The 13,894-nt window shown below is 38.9% G+C and overlaps 1 protein-coding gene across 2 annotated transcripts in view; it reads left to right on the forward strand.

Moving 5' to 3' along the window:
* HHLA2 (HERV-H LTR-associating 2) overlaps positions 1–13,894 on the forward strand; it is a 79,295-nt gene that overhangs the window by 6,618 nt on the left and 58,783 nt on the right. Inside the window, exon 3 of one of the 2 annotated variants that reach the window (XM_031662984.1) lies at positions 12,924–13,031. The exons of the other annotated variant lie outside the window; for it this stretch is intronic. The gene's annotated coding sequence lies outside the window, so the exon portion shown is untranslated. The remainder of the gene's footprint in view (positions 1–12,923; positions 13,032–13,894) is intronic. 2 annotated transcript variants of the gene reach the window in all.

Raw genomic sequence — 13,894 nt, forward strand, 5'->3', positions numbered from 1 at the left:
CAGCGGTGGAACAGAAAGTTCTGGGTAATAAGTGCAGGAATCCATGGAAATGCTAGACTGAGTGGAGTAGAAGTAACTAGTTTTGGAGTTCTTGACTTTTTCTTCCTAGAGTTTTAGATTTGCTGGTAAGAATTTAGTAGATAAGAGAGGAGGAAGGGGCATAGAAAAGCTCAGATGACCCAAGTGATAAGCATTTCTTAAATATTTCAGACCCATAAAGGTACAAATAATACTCTAACCCAACCATATATGCCCCATCCAGCTTAAATACCATTGACACTCCCTAGGTACCCTTTCGTGTAGGAGGAAGGGTCACTTTAGAATAAACTTCGATTCTCACAGTGAAATACAGAATCCCTAAAGATACAGAAGCAATGGCTTGGAAAGAGCACAGTTGGATGAAGAGATTGCCAGCTTTATTTTCAGATTCCAGTGTGGCGAGAAGATGGTAAAATGAGCAACTCTTCTTAAGAAAAAGGAGATGGGGAAATGGTTCTTTGGGGGAATTGAATTCCCACTGCAGCGGGAAAGCAGCAGGAATCTGAGCAGGCTGTGGGTAACGGGCAGTTTATTGGGTAATGACGTTTTCAGAGTCCACAGGGAAGAGGTTTGAAAGGACCAATAGAAGGGGAAGGCTGGGTGGGTCGAGGGGAAGCATCACAGAACCTGGGAGAGACAGTGTGTGAGAAGATGAGTAAGCAAGCGTGAGAAGATGTGTAAGCAAGCGTCCTGTTCACAGCATGAAGTACCAGCTTTTGCAGAGACAGGAGGCAGGGTGGGAAGAAACAGCCCAGGGAATTCAAGGACAACCTGCCACGGTGTATCACTGCATGCCTTTGTTTCATAGAAAGGATTTCACCACAAGGAGTTGATGAGTCAAAGACTCAGGTGTGAGTGATTTATTAAAATAGTGCTCTTAGAAGAAACCAATTAGTGGTAGGGAAAGCCAGAGTGATAGGTAGGTTAGGAATATAAACCAGGTGAGTCAATAATAGGAAAAACATGGTTTGCTGGGGCTTCCAGGAAATAAGCTTCTCTCCTTAACAAGAAGTGCTGGTGAAGCTCCAGTTCTTTTCATCTGAGTTTAGTGGTGTGTGATGTCAGGCCTGAAACATCTACAGCCACTTCGTTACCACGAGGGAAGCGAGGTTGTGTATAAGGTAAACCCGCAGGAGGCAAAGCAGAGACGTGAGGCTTGGTGATGTATGTCCTGGGTAGACCTGGCCAGAGGCTCCCAGAAGCCTCAGTTATGTTTCTCAGAAGATTTTCTTTGTTCCAGGATATTGCTCTTATTGCTTGTAACAGAAATCTAAATTCCCAAACACTTTAATAATGCTGTCATATTTATCTAAATGTGCTTTAATCTTGGAATTGAGAGTAATCAAAAATGACTAATGACATCAAATATTTACGTTTAGCTTCTAACACAGCTGAAATATTTCATAGCAGTACAATGAAATGAGAGAATTTCCTTTCACACTGGAAAGGAAGGAATTATACATGCACAAATATCTCTTCTAATTTATGTCTTCTGATCTTGGAGTTAGTCTCCTTAAAATTTGAGTGTGAGGAGACCGAGGCCCTCCAAACCAATTTTCCCCATTGAATTTAGCTTTTTATTTTATATGCAAAACAACATTATATCCTAAGTGTGCTTTGTAGATTACATTTCTAATTCTTGTTCATTCTTGTGCTTTTAGTGTTGCATGCTCTGACATAGTTCTGCAAGCTGTCTTTGAAAACCTTTTTACCTCTTCTTTTTACTGTTCTTTTGTCTTCCCTGTGAATTTCAGAGACATGACTGCAGAAACAGATGACTGAATACTAAGTATGTATAGGTTCTATTTTCCCGCTTTTATTTACTTTTCTGAGGATTCCAAACACATTTGTTGTTTTTGAGGCATTTGCTTTCTTCTAGAATTATCCTCTTGCAGTCTTTTTTGTTAAGGTAACTCCTATTCAATTCTTACCCCTTATTTTTTTCACCGCCACAATTTTCCTCCCCTGCCCCCAATTATTTCAATTGTCCTTGTCTCTTATATTCCTGTTTTCTTCCCTAGGCTAATTTGAGAGACTACCTTGTTTCTCTTTCCCTTTTGGAATTTGAGGGTGGCCCACAGTAGTTTCAATCTGTTTGGCATATTCTTGTAATCTTTTCTCATAAGGATTCTACTCCTTTCTCCCTCAACTCAAGCAGCCTCAAGGTTATCTTGCCTCCTCCTTTCTTCTCGGAACCAAGCAGCACATTTTAGTTTTCACTTCTTTCTGCTCGCTACCTTGACTCTTCTATTGTTTCTCTCCTGCTTCGAAGTTGGTTTCATCTGAGTGACTCGCATTTACCAACTATTGCCTATGAGCTCAGTGGTTTGTGTGCTGCCTGTGCAATATAAAAGGTAATCCACATAACTGAGCTGAGGTATTGGGTTGGTATTCTCATTTTATAAGAAAGTTGAGATGTGCTATAGTTTAGGAAATAAGACAAGTAACAATCTAGATTTGATTTCTGTGTTGCTATTTATATTCACCATCTAATTCATACAAGAAGTTACACTTGTGAGTTACATAGATCTGATTTTTGTAGTAGGGAAATAAATATTAACATGAAGATTAAACAGTCTGACTTTAACATGGTATATAAATGAGTTTGAAAGAGAAAATATCTGATTTCGTTTTCTGTTTTGTTGTAGTAGGAGGGTTAGTCATTCGATAACAGGTCTGAAATAGCATAATACCTGGAAACCATAATTACTGGAACCTGTGAATATTTTACCATCCAGGGTTCAACCTCCTACCCCTTATTCTCCTGACAGTATGCTGAGACAGATATTTTATTGACTAACATCTCTCTCAACATTTTCCCCTGCTAATTGCACTTTGATTGGTTCAAATTCCATGTGGGGATTCCTTGATTCTGACAATCCAAGACATTCAGCTGTCTTCAAGTCAAGTAATTGACTTTTTTGAATTAGTTTTCAGTTTCATTTTGTTTTCCCCAATTCAAGTTGGAAACACTTCCTTAGTATTTCCTTGCTACATGGGCTTTAGCAAATGCTACTTTACTCTCCTTCCAGCTACTCAGGAGGCTGAGGCAGGGGAATTGCTTGAACCCGGGAGGTGGAGGTTGCAGTGAGCCTTTTCCTAGTTTTATTGTTGGAGGCCTAACTCACGGAAGAGATTATGCAGTACAGTTCTGAAGTCAAGGGGGAAGAGGTAGGAAGGGAGAGGAGAAAAGAAGTCCCTTGAAGGCATTTACTAGAAATGCCTCGTGGTGCTGCCTTTTCTGTTCTGGGCTGGCTCTCTCCTTGAAAACAGCACACACTAACAGCAAATAAAAAAAATCCTGGAATCAGTATGCTCTGTTGTCTTTTGTGGGGAAGTCAAAGCATCTTCTTTTTCTTCTCTACCCATGTCCCACCTCTTTGTTGCTTGTTTAGGCAAAAAAGTAAAATATTTCTTCCCCTTATTTGGCATTCAACTGCTTAATTCAGTTATGTCTTGGTTCTGAGTTTTCTGTATCAACTTTTCCTAGACTATGGAAACTTTAGATCAACAGATTCAATCCTGTCTTCATTTTAGAAAAGTTTTCTTATATTTTATTTGTGTATCAACTCCTTGATTTGATAAGTTCTTGACTTCAGGGACCAATATCAATTATCCTAATACTGTGTCATTGATGTGCTATAATGTAACCTCATCTAATTGCATTCAATTTATGTTCTATAGCTCAACTTCATCTAGTGCATTCATCTCTTTAAGCTGAATTCATCAAGATATCACAAATCTACCTCTACTTTGGCTTTCAGTGATATCACTTCTGTACTTTGCTAGCTCTACGTTCTTATTAGTTATCTCTAGAAATTTTAGTACGTATTTTGTTTCCTCATGTCTACAATCCTCTTCTCATCCTATTATTTTGTTTAGCTTGTTTTTGAGTACTTGTTTTGTTGTATACATATCCTGGGCATTAATTTCTAATATAAAACATATAATTATTGTGTATATGTTTTCTAGAGGGTATAGACCTAATATAAGTGAAGGTTTTCTTTCTGCTCTTTGAACTGTTTTATTCCAGGTTGGGCTTTATTTTATTTTTTGGTCATTTGCATGCCATTCCTGTACCCCACCTCTTTTGGACTATAGTGTATATTATGTAGCACGTCGTTCTTTTATTTTGCTCAGTCAGTAGCTAGGCAATCAAACCAGTTCTGACACAGTAGGTGTGCGATGGGCTCTTGATTTTTTTTTCTCATTTTGTCTGAGACCTATAATCCATTATTGCAACCACCATTGCCACCACCTCACAGCAGGTGACTCTGATGGCTGGGTATGTTTTGTTCTCTCATTTGCTTAGGCTGAGTTATTGGCAGAGGTGGAAATAAACTTTTTGTTAGATAATCGAACTGACTTTCATTTTTGGACCTACTGAATATCACATTCCAGTGTTTACAGCATTTAGTTGGGGGTGTGTATACATGTGCGTAGTGTTCTAAAGGGGAATGCACTGGGGTTTTGAGTGACTTCTCCCTGTTCAATGTATCATTGTATAAGCTATGCTACCATTGTCATGATCAATGCCATTGTTGATGTTCCCATTTGTTTCCTACTACTCCCCAATCAAGAAAGAAAGAAGAAAGATTTCTCTCCAAATTTAGGCATTGTATTAGTTTCCTCAGGCTCCTTTAACAAACTACCACAAATATGGTGGCTTAAATTAAGAAAAACATATCCTCCCATAGTTCTGAAGGCTAGAAGTCCAAAATCAAGGTGTTGGCAGACCCACACTTCTGAAGATTCTAGGGGAGAATCCTTCCTTGCCTCTGCTGGCTTCTGGCGACTCCTGGTGTTCCTTGCCTTGTGTCAATATAATTTCAGTCTCTGCCGCCATCTATGTGTCTTTTCCTACCTCTCATAAGACTTAGAACACAGCCTAACCCAGTATGATTTCATCTCAGTCTTTACCTTAATTACATCTACAAAGAGCCTATTTTCAAATAATCTCCCATTCTGAGGTTCTAGGTGGATATGAAATTTTGAAGAACAACTAGTCAATCTGTTACAAATACATTAGAGCTTTCAGGGCTTCAGCAACACACCACAGATTTACTGTGTCTGAGAGTGGGCCTCACCTCCCTACTAACGGCCTGTTCTGCAGATCCCTAATCTCTCTAGATTTGGTAAATTGTTCCTTCAGCCCAGGATGATAGGGTACTTGTCCATGTTGCTAGTCTTGAGGGTACAGCATCATTCTTGTTAGTTTCACTTAACCCTGCCTACAGCTGTATAAATAGTCACATTAGTAAACTATTCATGATTGCTACAATATGTTGTCATATTTGCTGCCTGAGTAGGATTACTGGTTGATTTTGCATCCTTGCCTTATAATTGATTTTAAAGGGACTATTTCTAATGTTTCCCCAGTGAAGATTCTGTTTTTATAGCGTTTTCAGACATATTCTTTGTCACATTAAAGCCTTTTACTCATCAATGATGATGAGTAAATTTACAAAATGAGGAATTTGCAATAACTTTGTATATTATCTATTTTTTTCTGCATGTATTCAGATGATTGGTTTTTCAACTCTAATCTGCTTTATATGCTTTTAGCGTGGGTTTTCTAGAAAACAGAGCCTGAAGCAAGGATTAAAATGCTTATGCTTTATTTGAGAGGTAAAAACTCAGGACTGTGAGAGAAAAGGAAAACGGAAGCAAGGCAAGGGAAGATGCGCAGCTTTGTAAAGGGACAGATTACCATGCTGGCTACTGCTTCACGAGTAGTCAGACGGACACCCAGCAATTCTCTTGGTCATAGCTAGCATTCGTCAGTGTGAAGGACTTTTCTGAATGAGAGTATAGAAAACTGTGCCTCAAAGTCCTCCACGGGAGGAAAGAAGATGGGGGATTCATCTGCCCAGATCTAGTCCCTCCTGCTGGTTAAAACTTACCTCACAGGAAATAAACAGCTCCATATATCCCAATGTCATCATCTAGTCCCTTTAATAGCAGCTCAGGGTGCCAAGTCCCATGCCCTGCTGTATAGAGTTCCATTCCATTCCAGAAGTATCAGGAGGGACCAGACACTCCAGGTACGTGCGTGGTTGGCTCAGCTCTGGGTGGTGGCCAAGGAGGAAGGCTTGGTACTCTCAGGGCAAATGACCCAACAGAGCCTCACAGTGACAGTTAAGGTCAGTGACACATTTGAGCCGAGGGAATCTGAGACACACAAGACTTCGGTCTGATACATGTTTGATAAATCACATTTATAAATCTTCTAATGCTAAATATTCTTTGGATTCCTGGAGAAAACCCAACTTGGTCACTGTGGCAGCCATGAAAATGTGGGCTCACATCTCCTGCTTCGGGCAGTGTGGGTCATTGCAGCTCTAGGTACTGCTCTCTGGTCATCGCCACCTTTGTGTCATGGCCATGACTGTCTCAGCCGATGCTCCACCGATTATTCCGTCAGCGATTGAGCACAGTGGCAAGGCTAACAAGGGACTTCTCTAACGGATGGCTTTGGTGCCAGGGCTCGCCAGTCATCTGACAAAATTTTCTTAGAACTGCGGCAAGCCTGATGTTCCTTTCACTCCATTTCCGCCCTTCCTCTCTCCTTTAACATCTCAGTTGGAAAGTTCTGCTTTCCCCCTTTATCCTTCACAGGAATTTTCCTCACTACTATCCCTTGAACATCGTGTCCCATCTTGGTGTCTGCTTCTTGGAGGACATGATTAGCAGTCATAATACATTATCTGTTTTAATATGGTTAGATGTGGTTTACGACATTTTGTCCAGATTTTCATATCTCTTTTCCTGAGTGAAATAGATTATCTTCTGTCCTCATAGAGTCTTTGTCTGGGTTTAAATAATACTGTCCTTGAAGTTTGGTAGAATGTGTCTGGAAAACCATCTGGACCTGCTCGAGCTCTCTCTCTCTCCCACTCTGTGTGTGTGTGTGAGGGTTTTAAACCGCTGTCCAATTTCTTTAATAATTATAGGACTCTTTAAGATTTCTATTTTGTGTTTATCTCAGTTAAGGAAAGATTCTTAGAAAACTGTTTTTAAATCCACTGGCAGAATGTTGCTGATAATATTATCTTTTCACATTTCTGCTTTATCTGTAGTTATGCCAACTTTTTTATCATACTACATTTTCTCACTTAATTTTACCAGAAGTTTGTCTATTGTCAATTTGTAGTCTTGTTAATCAATTTTTGACTTTAACGTTTTCCATTGTATATACATATATTTTTTCTATTTTATTTCCACTATTATATTTTCCTGCTACTTTTCTTAATTTTTCTTTTTTCTTTTTTTTTTTTGACAGAGTCTTGCTCTGTCACCCCGGCGAGAGTGCAATGGCATGATCTCGGCTCACTATAACCTCCACCTCCCAGGTTCAAGCAATTCTCCTGCCTCAGCCTCCCAAGTATCTGGGATTATAGGCACCTACCACCACGCCCTGCTAACTTTTGTGTTTTTAGTAAAGACAGGGTTTCACCACATTGGCCAGGCTGGTCTTGAACTCCTGACCTCGGGTGATCTGCCCGACCCTTTTTAAAAAAATTTTTCTAACTTAGATTTTATACTTATTTAATATATGCTTACCTTTATTCCTTTTTAATACAAATGCTTGACTAAATTCTCCTTAAGACTGCTTTTATTGTATTCTACCTCTTTGCATACATTGTGCTTTTTCATTTGGTTCTGAGTAATAAACCATTTTTATTTTAGAATAATTTTAGAGTTACAGAAAAGTTGTGAAGGTATTATAAGAGTTCTTGTTGGCTGTGCATGGTGGCTCCCACCTGTAATCCTAGTACTTTGGGAGGCCGAGGCAGGTGGATCATGAGGTCAGGAGTTCAAGACCAGCCTGACCAACATGGTGAAACCCCATCTCTACTAAAAATACAAAAATTAGCCAGGCATGGTGGCAGGCACCTGTAATCCCAGCTACTCAGGAGGCTAAGGCAGGAGAGTGACTTGAAACCAGAAGGCGGAGGTTGCAGTCAGCCAAGATCGTGGCACTGCACTTCAGCCTGGGCAATATGAGCAAAACTGTCTCAAAAACAAAAAAAGAGTTCTTGTTAACTTTTGCCCAGCTTCCCCTATGTTAACATCTTATATATATGGTTCATTTGTCAAAACTTAAGAAATTAGCATGGTACAATACTACTAGCTAAACTACAGATTCTATTTGAAGGTCACCAGTTTTTCCAGTAACTTCCTTTTTCTATTTCAGGATCCAATCCAGAATACCACAATGCATTTAGTAGTTAGGTCTTCTATTTTTTTATTTTCAATTTTAATTTTTGTGGGTGCATAACAGGTATATATATATGTATGAGATACATGAAATGTTTTAATACATGTATGCAGTGTAAAATAAGCACATCACGGAGAATGGGGTATCCATCCTATTAAGCATTTGTCCTTTGAATTACAAATAATTCAATTACACTCTCTAAATAATTTTAAAATTTACAATTATGTTATTGACTATAGTCACTCTGTTGTGCTATCACATAATAGGTCTTATTCATTCTTTCTAACTATTTTTTGTACTCATTAACCATCCCCACCTTCCCCACAACCACCACTACCCTTCCCAGCCTCTGATAACAACTCTTCTACTCTCTAGACCCATGAGTTTAATGGTTTTGATTTTTAGATCCCACAAATGAGTGAGAACATATGATGTTTGTCTTTCTGTGCCTGCCTTATTTCACTTAACATAAGAATCTCCAGCTCCAACCGTGTCGTTGCAACTAATTGGATCTCATTCCTTTTTATGGCTGAATAGTACTCCACTGTGTATATGTACCACATTTTCTTTCATCCATTTATCTGTTGATGGACACTTACGTTGCTTCCAAATCTTAGTTATTATAAACAGTACTGTAACAAACATAGGAGTGCAAATATCTCTTTGATATACTGATTTCCTTTCTCTTGGGTATATACCCAGCAGTGGGATTGCTGGGTCATACAGTAGTTCAATTTTTATTTTTTTTAGGAACCTCCAAACTTTTCTTCATAGTGGTGTACTAATTTAGATGCCCACCAACAAGGTATGAGAGTTCCCTTTTCACAACCTTGCCAGCATTTGTTATTGCCTGTCTTTTGGATAGAAGCCATTTTAATGGGGGTGAGATGATATCTCATTATAGTTTTGATTTGCATTTCTGTGATCAGTGATGTTGAGCGCCTTTTCATATGCCTGTTTGCCATTTCTACATCTTCTGAGATAGGTCTATTCAAATCTTTTGCCCATTTTTAAAAATTGGATTATTAGATTTTTTTCCTATAGAGTTGTTTGAGCTCCTTATATAGTCTGGTGATGAATCCCTTGTCAGAGTGGTAGTTTGTAAATATTTTCTCCCATTCTGTGGGTTGTCTCTTCACTTTGTTGATTGTTTCCTTTGCTATGCAGAAGCTTTTTAACTTGATGTGATCCCATTTGTCCATTTTTGCTTTGGTTGCCTGTGCTTGTGGGGTATTACTCAAGAAATGTTTCCCCAGACCAATGTCCTGGAGATTTTCCCCAGTGTTTCTTGTAGTCATTTCATGGTTTGAGGTCTTAGATTTAAGTCTTTAATCCACTTTTATTTGATTTTTGTATATGGCAAGAGATAGGGTTCTACTTTCAGTTTTCTGCATATGGATATCCAGTTTTGCAAGCCCCATATATTGAAGAGACTATCTTTTCCCCAGTGACTGTTCTCGGTACCTTTGTTGAAAATGAATTTATTGTACATGTATAGATTTGTTTCTGGGTTATCTATTGTGTTACACTGGTCTATGTGTCTGTTTTTATGCAAGTACCACACTGTTTTGACTATTATAGCTCTGTAACATAATTTCAAATCAGGTAATGTGATTCCTCCAGTTTTGTTCTTTTTCCTTAGGATAGCTTTGGTACCAGTTAGGTCTTCTTAGTCTTCTCCAAACTGCAAGTTTCTCCTTTTTTGTTTTTTTTTGTGACCTTAACAGTTTTGAGGTATAATGGTCAGGAAATTTGCAGACTGTCTTCAATTTGGCTTTGTCTTATCTTTTTCTCATTATTAGACTGCGGTTGTGGGTTTTGTGGCAGAGTACTACACAGGTGTAGTGCCATTATCATGTGTAGGGATACATAATAACAACATGACTTACTGATAATGTTAATCTCGATCACATGGTTAAAGTAATGTCTGTCAGGGTTTTCCATTATAAAATTACTATTTTTTCCCCCATTCTCTGGTTGTTAGAACTAAATGACTAAATCCAGCCCACACTCAAGGGGAGGGGAATTAAGCTGCCCCACCTCTTGGAGGCAGGTAGTATGTGTATATATATTATTTGAAATTATTTGGTATAGAAAAAAAGGTATGCATTCAACCATTTATGCACATTAGTGGATTATTTATATTACATAGATTTTTTTATTCTTTGGGTTATAATCCAATATTATAATTTATTTTGCTGCTTAAAATTTCTAGCTTTGGTCATTACGGGCTCTTTGAAGTTGATGCCTGTGTCCTTTTGACATACTCCTACTTTTTAAAAATTAGCACTTTCTTTCTTTCTCCTCCTCATGACTCCTTAAATTTGTATTCTTATACTGCTTATATTTATCTAGATCAGAGAAAAAATATTTTTCCAGAGAGAAATTTTAGGCTAAATTAATAAAAGATGTTATGTTAGTCCCAGTTTTGATATTTATAGGAAAAATAAGTCTTATATGGATAAGAAGCAATTATACATTTTACATATTACCTTCAGGGGAAAAATACCCAAAGAATTCAAAATTCATCAAAAATATCTGTTAATATGTTTGTGTTATTTTCATCCATCATATTCTGTAGAGGTTAATGACATATTGTTCCCCTCTTATTGGAAAAAGTCAGCTGGTTTAATTGTTAATTTTTTTGAAATTTCTTGGCAAGTCAGAGTAATTCATTTGGATTATCAAGAGAAATGTTCATAGTATAATGATCTGAATTCTGATTCTCACAAGTCATTAATCACTGAAACTGAACTGCATGCCACATCCACGTTGGCAGTGAGAATAAATTTGCTTGTTTGTTGTGATTATGGATTTGATTTCTCATCTCAGCACTTATAGAACTGGATGCCCTTCTGGTGCATCTCAAGGCTGATTTGAAAGCTTGAGAGACCATTGAGAATTGGATTTGGGGAAGATGTGAATACTTGCTATACTATATTTTACTCTATGTGTATAAATTCCTTGAACAGAAAATTTTTAATACAACATTTAAAAGACATATTCAGTCATCATCTTTAGCACAAATGAAGTTTTGGCAAATGTATGCAGATACTAAAATACTATTTTTTGCATAAGCTTTTACCCTTCACCAAAATGCACTATAAATCTAGTAGAGGGTTATAACTTATAGACCCTCCATGTTATTTTAAAGAAATACAGAATTAAGAACATTTACAGAAATCTGTTGTTTCTCACTTTACCAAGTATAAATAGGGGTATGTGTCTGTATGTAGCATAGGTACTTAGGTATTAGAAATTGTTCTACTCATAACAAACTTATGGTCTTTTTTCAGCAGTGTGATTTGCAAGTTGTAGAGAACAACGCCTGGGAAGCTTGTCTTTCTGTGTTTTCTAATAAGCCTGTAATCATTTTGTTAAGCCCCTTGGGATGGCCTTTGTCTAAGCTGCCTCTTGAGTAATCCCAAGTACTGGCACAACTTGACAAATAATAATTAAAGACACATGTAAATATGCCAACTAAATTTGGACCTATGTTTAATGCTTACTTATTTAGTGCACAGTGAAATATTTAAAGTGATGGCTAACATTTTGAAAACATCGTGTAATATCAAGCATTAGGTATTATATACCCAGATATAAGAAGGAGAACATAGAGATTCAAGTGAGAAGAGCATCCTGGTAAATCAGCCTGTGCCAAAATTACAGATGAAATGAGCTGGATTCTTGATACTACCTTCAAAAATCCTCCAACTTTTCTAGAGCGAAGCTCTAGAAAAAGCTTATCCCTTTTCCTAGATTTAAGGTTGGGTATTGGGCACGAGAAAGAGTGTAGCCTTCAAGATTGGTCTTTTCCATAGTTGAGAACTAGAAACTGAGCTGGAGAAACCACACTTGGTATATACACATTTGATTGCAGTAACTAGGGCCTGACATAGATTTGATTACTTCTATTTTAATCTAAAGAGATGTCTATGTCCCCAAACTAGTCTACTCTACATAATAGCAGAGAAAATGGACAAAACGCAGCTGTTTTGGTAAGCATATCACTCACTTGGTATGAACGGAAATGTGCAGATGTACTGTAGCGGTGTGTTAGTGCCCGCTTAACAGTTCTTGTTCTCTTTTCTGCCACATTGCAAGAAACCACATTTCCCAGACTGCCTTTCTCTCTGGCTTCTGTGTATGTTCAGCCAATGGCAGGCACAGGCAGAAAACGGGAGGGCTGGAGGAGAGGGGAGGGAAGAAGCCACATTCCCCCTACTCACCATTCTCACTTCCTGAGGTGTCCTGGCAGAGGCTGCCTCTCTTCTGCATCCTCTTAGTAGCTCTAAATCCCCCCAGACAATCCTGACTGCCAACAGTACCTTCTTCTGTTGTCCCTCCAGCCTTGTGGGTTGTAGCAGCTTCTTTGTTACTGCTAATTTCTGGATTGCTTCACTCACCGCTATTGCTTCCCAGCCATCACCCACATGGCCAAGTTTCTGTAAGATAATAAATTTCTTCTTTATCAAAAACCTGTGGTGTTTCTGCTCCCTGGCTGGACCTTATAGACTACTAGCTATGTCAAGGGATGGGGATCAGTATGAACAGTAGGGCCTGTTGATGTCCTGCCCAGATCCCCTTTTCTAGGCAGGTGCACCCAAACTCCAGCTGCTGTGAGTGCTGGCTGCTAATGACTTTTGTATGCACTCTTTTGCAGAGACTTACCTTTGCCCAGAGATGCCTGGGAAGCTATGATGTTTCCCCGGGGGCAGCCCATGCCCAACGACAGACTGATTTGAGGACAAGCTGGCCCCTTGCGGCAAGGGTGAGCAAGTCTGTGAGCAAGCAAGTGGTGTCACTCAGGTTCCAGTGCTCCTCATGCTATGAGATAGAGACCAGATCTCAGCCAAGCTCATTTTTTGCTTGGCATCTTCCCTTTCTCTGTCCTACTTCCTTGATTCCTTACAGTTTTCTCCTGAAAGCTCACCCTCAGTAATTCCACTGCATGATATTCACCATTTCTGGCTCTGCCTCAAGGGAACCTGAACTAAGCGTATATTTTACAGAGGGAATGGAGAAAATCTGTTTAATCTGGTAAGATGGGGAAATGGAGGTTGTGAACACAGCTGCAATATAGTGATGACGAAACTAAAAAAACGTAACAGCTGAACATTCTTGAGGAACGAACAGTTGTGGGAGGACTCAACGTTTTGAAATTAAGGCGAAAAGTGGTGCCTTACCCAAATTAAGGTCTGGAGAGGCTAGTTTTCATGGCAAAAGGACAATGCTGTACTTCTGACCAGTGTAATGTGGCATTCCGAGAGTTTTCAAGAGTATCGATACCTGTGGGGTAGTTAGAAATGCAAGTCTGTTCTAAGACTAGAAATATACATTCTGTGAGATAATTATATAAAGACAGTTTTTCTCAGGCTTGAGTCATGCACAATTCTTTATTTTGGAAAAAGGCTGGTGTGGGCAGTCTTGTGATACCCATGGGCAGGACTACTGTGATTCAGGGGGAGTGAAACCAGCAATGAGGGAAGGTCAACACAGATGTGTTATTGATTGGATCCTGACCATTGGGAACTATGCTCAATCCTGGGGGGTTTTCTGGAGAACATTAGGAAATATGTTTCAGAACCATTCAACAAGGGCAAGGAGTGGAAGCATTTATTCACCCTCTCCAGG

Source organism: Papio anubis, chromosome 2 (assembly GCF_008728515.1).
Source record: "Papio anubis isolate 15944 chromosome 2, Panubis1.0, whole genome shotgun sequence".
NCBI lineage: Eukaryota > Metazoa > Chordata > Mammalia > Primates > Cercopithecidae > Papio > Papio anubis.